The 7520-nt window shown below is 38.3% G+C and overlaps 1 pseudogene; it reads right to left on the bottom strand.

Annotated features, from left to right (window-relative positions):
* Positions 1-384: 384 nt before the first annotated feature.
* Positions 385-878, bottom strand: LOC124516438 (cofilin-2-like; annotated as a pseudogene).
* Positions 879-7520: the final 6642 nt, after the last annotated feature.

The raw sequence follows: 7520 nt of genomic DNA, 5'->3' as shown, positions 1-7520 counted from the left end.
ATAAAGTTTACCATCTGACCAGTGGATAATACTTTCAAGGCATTCAATCAGCTTACCCTTTGCAATATGCTAAGCTATTCACATTGACAATCACTTTCATTGTAGTGCTTGCTGCAAGGGAGGCATATAACCAGTTGTTTTGGCTAAAATATGACGGGAAGGCATTCCTTGGGTTCTACATAAAAGTAACAGTATTAAACAGTCTAATGGCAATCACTGATAGGCTGCTTACATGAATGGTATTTCCTTCATTCACTGTATTGGAAGGACCCAGTGGGAAGAGAAAAAAAAAAACAAAAACAGAAACAAAAAACACCTAACACTATTTCAATTGATTGAGGTGGAGAAATGGAAGCTCCTTAAGATCCAGATGGCACTTGCACTTTATAAGGGTTTTCCTTCAAGTGAAACTAGTTGCCTCCCAATTTCTCTCCAAGTGTTGAACGGTCCTTTATATCATCCAAGCCATTTACTTGCCATTCATGTTTAATACCTGTAAATTTCTTTTTAACGGCATCTTTAGAGCTAGCATAAATCATCTTGCTTTTTAAAGGTGCACTCTCAGGACCCCAGAATATAAATACTAGGTCTTCTTTCTTAGACTCTTTTGTTTTGTAGGGTGGCATCGTACAAAGCATATCGGCATTCAGAGGTAGCAACTTCACAAAAGATGTGTAGGGGTCCTCTACAGTATCACCAATGTCACCCACCAAGATCTGCTTTGCTTCCTCTACAATTATTTGTCTTTTGTCATCGCTTAAACAGAAGAGAACGGCTTTCTTTCTTTTTTTGATCTCCTCTTGTGTAGAAGATTTTCTTACTTTCATATCATTAAAAACTTTGATGACTTCATCATTCACTGTAACTCCAGAAGCCATAGTGTCCGTGGCTGTGGCTGCGGCGGCGGCTCCAGCTCCGGGTCTGTGGCACTGGTAGGAGGAAAGGGAGGGGCAGGCGGGCAGCGGCGAGTGCGGGAGCTGCAGCCCTATATCCAGGTTCTTATATTAGGTATGTTTTTGAAGAGTAAAATTATGAATTCCCTCATTAAAAGTCTTTCATTGATAAAAGTACTTACTTAACATAAAAGCTAGGTGTCTTAGAAATTGGGATGCTCAGAAAAAGGGCAATCTAGAAACACTAAGTATTTATGCACTAAGCATATTACTCAGGCAAAAACCTATTTATCTATTCATTAGATATTAAAACATTATCTGAAAACTTTAAGACTCCTAAAATAAAAATTTTATATATCATAATCATTTTAGCTTCTCGCTAAATTTGGGAGATTTCCCTGGACCTAGAAAAAACAAAATGCAATGAATATAATGGACAAATTTGAAAGGTACATAAACTACCAAAACTGACTCAAGAAGAAAGAGAAAATCTGAATAGACCTAAAACAAGTAAGGAAATTGAATTAGTTATCAAAACCTCCAAACAAAGAAAAGCCCAGAACCAGATGACTTCACTTGTGAATTCTACCCAACACTTAAAGCAAAATTAACACCACTCATTTTCAAACTCTTCCAAGAATACTGAATAGGAGGAAACATTTCCTAACTAATTCTATGAGGCTAGAATTACCTTGATACCAAAACCAGACAAAGATACTATAAAGAAAAGAAAATTATAGGGGCGCCTGGGTGGCTCAGTCAGTTAAGCGTCTGACTTTGGCTCAGGTCATGATCTCACAGTTTGTGGGTTCAAGCCCCACATCGGGCTCTGTGCTGACAGCTCAGAGCCCAGAGCCTGCTTCGGATTCTGCATCTCCCTCTCTCTCTGCCCCTCCCCTCCTTGTGCTGTGCCTCTCTCTCTCAAAAATAAACATTACCAAAAAAAGAAAGGAAAGAAAGAAAGAAAGAAAGAAAGAAAGAAAGAAAGAAAGAAAGAAAATTATAGACCATACAAATCAAAACCACAATGAGATACCTCCTCGCACCTGACAGAATGGCTAAAATCAACAACTCAGGAAACAACAGATGTTGGTGAGGCTGTGGAGAAAGGGGAACCCTTTTACACTGTTGGTAGGAATGCAAACTGGTGCAGTCACTCTGGAAAACAGTATGGAGATTCCTCAAAAAGTTAAAAATATAAGTACCCTATGGCCCAGCAATTGTACTATGAGGTATTTTACCCAAAGGATATAAAAATATGGATTCAAAGGGGCACATGCACCCCAATGTTTATAGCAGCATTATCAACAATAGCCAAATTATGGAAAAAAGGACCCAAATGTCCATTGACTGATGAATGGGTAAAGAAGATGATGTGGTATATACATACTATGGAATAATACTCAGCCATCAAAAAGAATGAAATCTTGCCATTTGCAATGATGTGGATGGAGCTAGAGTGTATTATGCTGAGCAAAATAAGTCAGTCAGAGAAAGACAAATATCATATGATTTCACTCAAATGTGTAACTTAAGAAATAAAACATATGAACATATGGGAAGGGGAGAAAAGAGAGAGGGAAGCAAATCATAAGAGACTCTTAACTATAGAGAATGAACTGAGGATTGATGGAGGGAGATGGGGGGGGATGGGCTATAAATGGATGAGGGTGTTAAGGAGGGCACTTGTTATGATGAGCAATGCATGTTATACGTAAGTGGTGAATCACTAAATTCTACTCCTGAAACCAATATTACATTATATGTTAACTAATTAGAATTTAAATAAAATTTTGAAAAAAAAATCATAGACTAATATCCATTATAAATATAGATGTAAAAATCCTCAACAAAATACCAGCAAACTGAATTCAGTAATACAATAAGAGAATTATACACCATGACCAAGTGGGATTTATCCTTGTAATGTGAGGGTGGTTTAATAAATAAAAATCAATTAATTTAATACATCATATTAACAAAATGAATGATAAAAACCACATGATCACTGCCGTTGGTACAGAAAAAGTGTTTGGCAAAACTCACTTTTCATGATAAACAAAAGTACTCAATAAACTAGGAGTAGGAGGAAACTTCCTCAATATGATAAAGAACTTATATGAAAGACCCACAGCTAATATAATAGTCAATGGTGAACAAAGTGAAAGCTTTTCCCTTAAGATCAGGAACAAACAAGAATACCCATTTTCACCACTGTATTTAACATAGGGCTGAAGGTTCTAACTAAAACAATTAGGCAAGAAAAAGAAATAAGAAGCATCCAAATTGGAAAGGAAGAAGTAAAATTATCTTTGTTCAAAGATGACATGATATCATATGTAGAAAACCCTAAAGAACACACACACACACACACACACACACACACACACACACACACACTGTTAGAGCTAATAAATGAGTTCAGAAAAGTTGCAGGCTACAAAATCGGCACATAAAAATCACTTGTATTTCTATACACTAGCAATGAACAATCCAAAATAAATTAAGAAAAAAATCTACTTATAATAGCATAAAAAGAATAAAATACATAAGAATAAACTTAACCAAGGGAGACAAAAGATTTATAGATTGAAAACATTGCTGAAACAAATTAAAGAAAGCAAGAATAAAGGAAAAGACAGCCTGTGTTCATGGATTGGAAGACTTAATATTGTTGAAATGGCAATACTCTCCAAAATAATCCTCAGATTCCATGTAATCCTACCAAAATCCCAATGGCGTTTTTTGCAGTAATGGAAAAGCCAACCTTAAAACTTATATGGAATTGCAAGGGACCCCAAAGATCATAAGCGGAGATATACATCCATAGAAAATAATTGACAGTCCAGAAATAAACCCGTACATCTGTGGTCAATTGGTTGGGGTGCCACCCATAACCATTCAATGGGGAAAGAATAGTCTTTTCAACAAATGGTGTTGGGACCACAGTATATCTATAGACAAAAAATGAAGTTGGATCCCTACTTTGTACCATAAATAAAAATTAACTCTAAATGGATCAAAGACTTAAGTTAAAACTATAAAACTCAGGGGCGCCTGGGTGGCTCTAGTCGGTTAAGCGTCCGACTTCAGCTCAGGTCACGATCTCACGGTCCGTGAGTTCGAGCCCTGCGTCGGGCTCTGGGCTGATGGCTCAGAGCCTGGAGCCTGCTTCCGATTCTGTGTCTCCCTCTCTCTCTGCCCCTCTCCTGTTCATGCTCTGTCTCTGTCTCAAAAATAAATAAACGTTAAAAAAAATTAAAAAAAAAAAGTACAGGTGGGAATGCCATGCAACACGATGCTCTGGGTCTAAAGGGTGTAGCAATATAAGCTTGTCAGGCAGGCAGTTAGCGAATTAAGGTATATACAAGAGTAGGAAAATGCTTCTGTGCTCCATTTAGTAGATAAGTCTACAAGCAGGAAGTTGTTGTGTATGCCAATCCAGTGGTTCCTGGGAGGACCCCTGCAAAGTTATAATAAACAGGATCCAGAATGCAGGGATAAATCAGGCAGGATCAAGGCAGGGAATCAGGATGTGAAATATTTTATGAAGCACACATGATTTGGAGCCAGACTGAAGTGGTTATCCAAGCATTTTCCCTTCTTAGCTATGTGACTTTTGCAAGTTCCTTAACCTTTCTGAGTCTCAATTTCTGTAACTGTAAAGTGAAATAATAATCACCACTTCACAGATTGTTATAAGGATTGGAAATGCTGTATGTAAAATGCCCAGCACAGTAGTAGACCCACAATATGACATCCATTCTTAATTGGTTAAGACATCAGTCCTTGTAAAGGCTGAGAGCTCCAAACAGTTGAGCCAAGGCAGCTCAATTTTATATGGTTGAAAAAAATCAAAAGGAAAACAGTATCTCATGACATGTGAAAATTATGTGGAATTCAAATATCAGTTTCCAAAAATCCAGTTTATTTGAGTACTAGTTCATTTGTATACTGACTATGCTGTTTTCATTCTACATATGCCAGAGTTGAATAGCTCTGACAGAGACCACATAGCCCACACAGACTAAAATATTTACTGTCTGGCCATTTATAGAGTTTGCCAACCCCTACACCCAATCTAGAAGGTGACATGAAATGCATATGGAAATAACAGCAAATTCAGACAGGCTGGAGTAAACACCATGTGACACCCAGCAGGTTCTGAGTGCTGGGAGCCTACAAAGGATAGCAGGGTGATCAAAGAAGACATCAGGGCAGAAGCAGCTTTCAAACTGGTCCTTTAAGGATAGTAAGGGTTTCCATAAGTGATAATTCAGGAAAGAAAATTCTAAACAAAGGAAGAGTATGAACAGAGAAAGGATAAGGAAAAATATAAGTTTTGGGGATAGGACACCCCAACTCTATAATCAAAAGGAATTACTAGTGGGGCATCTGGGTGGCTCAGTCAGTTAAGTGATCTCACGGTCACGATCTCACAGTTCGGCTCATGGGGTCACGCTCCCCATCAGTGGCAGGTGGGGGGGTGGGGTGAGGCAGAGCCTGCTTGGGATTCTCTCTCCCTTTCTCTGCCTCTTCCCCACTCATACTGTCTCTCTCTTTCTCTCAAAATAAATACATAAACTTAAAAAAAAAAAGGAATTACTGGGAATGAAAAATGCGAATAGCCTACTGGTTGCTCTCTCTTTATCACATGCTACAAATCATTAACGATCACAAACATCAAATTTTAAATATAATTTAATTCTTATTCTATACTCTTCTCTGGAATTTAGTGTATCGCAAGAACTATTACAGCAAAGTATGCTAGAAAATTGTATAGTACAAAAAATAGGATCCACTTGGATTGGATTAGTCAATAGCCACACTATTGGTGATCTGAATAGACATGAATTTGTATGATTTCATTCTTCAGATTTGTCACTCTACCCCCCAAAAAATGTCCCAAAATTTTATAACTGTTTTTTTAAATATGTGAAGTCTACAATTGTGTCTGGTGGCTAAAGAGACAGTTAATAAAAATGTGCTAGTCCCTAGAAATCCTATATGACTGCCAAAGTAGATGAACTGTGTCAATAATCCAAAGGTCCTGAGCCCCCTGGATTGATGGTCGCTAAGTAGTCAATTTTTTACCCCTTTGCCAAGGTGTTTGCTTCTTGGCAAGTTAAGAATCTTCTCGGAAAATCATCTCTTAGGAAAAAGCAAAGTTCCAACCTTTGGAACTTGAGATGATTAAGGTAACTGTTTTACTTGATAAACCATGGGGTTGGTTAGAGAAGGAAATGTTTAGCTCTTGCTGCTGCTTTTGTGCACAACGTGTAAAGGACTTCATGGGCAAGATTTGCTGGGCAATATACTGCCAGCATCAGGGCTGGCAGCTCTTCACAGGGAAGCTTTGCTGGCAACATAGAAAGACATTATTTTCATCAAGCTCCCCCAAATCCTCCCAGTAATAAAGCTGCTGAGCCTATCAGGCAACCATCACAATTAAGAGCTACATTGCCTAGGTTCAAATCCCAACTCTACTCAGTTATTATGAATGACTGTAATATTTGAGTTCTCACAAAGTCAGTATAGTCACTCTTCTCTTCCTGTCAAAGAATCCTCAGTCTTCCCCAGGATTCATTCTATTAATGGTCCTACGGTTTTCACCATATAGTATAAACATCCAATTCTGTACACTTTCTTTTCTTATCACCATTCATCAGACCCTACTGAGGTCATTTATGGGATGTTAACACAGCAGCCTCAGAAAAGGCCTTCCCTTTTAACTTGCAAGAAGGATGAGCAGGCTAGAATTCTGTTTATGAGAGGTCTCTATCTATTATGGCATAGTCAAGCTAATGACCATCTGAATTATATTATATTTGTAGTTGAGGTCTTATAGCTGAAAGTGGGGCCAAAAATACCCTTTGATCCCTTAGATCTTCCAAGGGTCCCCAAGGATTTGTAAGCCTTTGTTGACTAAAGATAGTTCTCTGGCTCAAACTTAGATATGTGACTATTAGAATAAGAACCAATAGAGCACCTGGATGGCGCAGTTGGTTAAGCTTCCGACTTTGGCTCAGGTCATGATCTTGCAGTAAAATAGTTCGAGCACCCCAAGTCAGGCTCTGTGCTGACAGCCCAGAGCCTGGAGCCTACTTCTGATTCTGTGTCTCCTTCTCGCTCTGTCCTTCCCCACTCATGCTCTCTCTCTCTCTCAAAAAAAAATAAAATAAATAAAACATTAAAAAAAAACTTAAAAAAAAAAGAATAAGAATCAATGACAAAGGCCACTATTAGTACTCAAAAAGTCTCATAAAAACAAAGCTAAAAGGGGAGGGGCATGGGGGATGGTGTTGTAGAAGAATTATCTGTGAAAAGTCAACTGTTTCAAAAAAGCCTCATTAAAGACTGAAGGAGTTTGAGGCACCTGGCTGGCTCAGTCAGTTGAGCTTGCGACCTCAACGCAGGTCATGATCCCATGGTTCACGAGTTTAAGCCCTGCATTGGGCTTGCTGCTGTCAGCACAGAACCTGCTTTGGGTCCTCTGTACCCCTCTCTCTCTGCCCCTTCCCTGCTTGTGCACTCTCTCTAAAAAATAAATAAATCTTTTTAAAAAATTGAGGTAGTTTGTTTTGTCAAAGACCTAATATAGCATCTAATTTCAAATATCAGCTTTCA

Source organism: Lynx rufus, unplaced genomic scaffold (genome assembly GCF_022079265.1).
Source record: "Lynx rufus isolate CCGP_SWC_20201006 ecotype Redwood Valley unplaced genomic scaffold, mLynRuf1.p SCAF_2, whole genome shotgun sequence".
NCBI lineage: Eukaryota > Metazoa > Chordata > Mammalia > Carnivora > Felidae > Lynx > Lynx rufus.
Note: the sequence above shows the minus strand (reverse complement) of the source record. Positions and strands in the feature narration are given on the sequence as shown.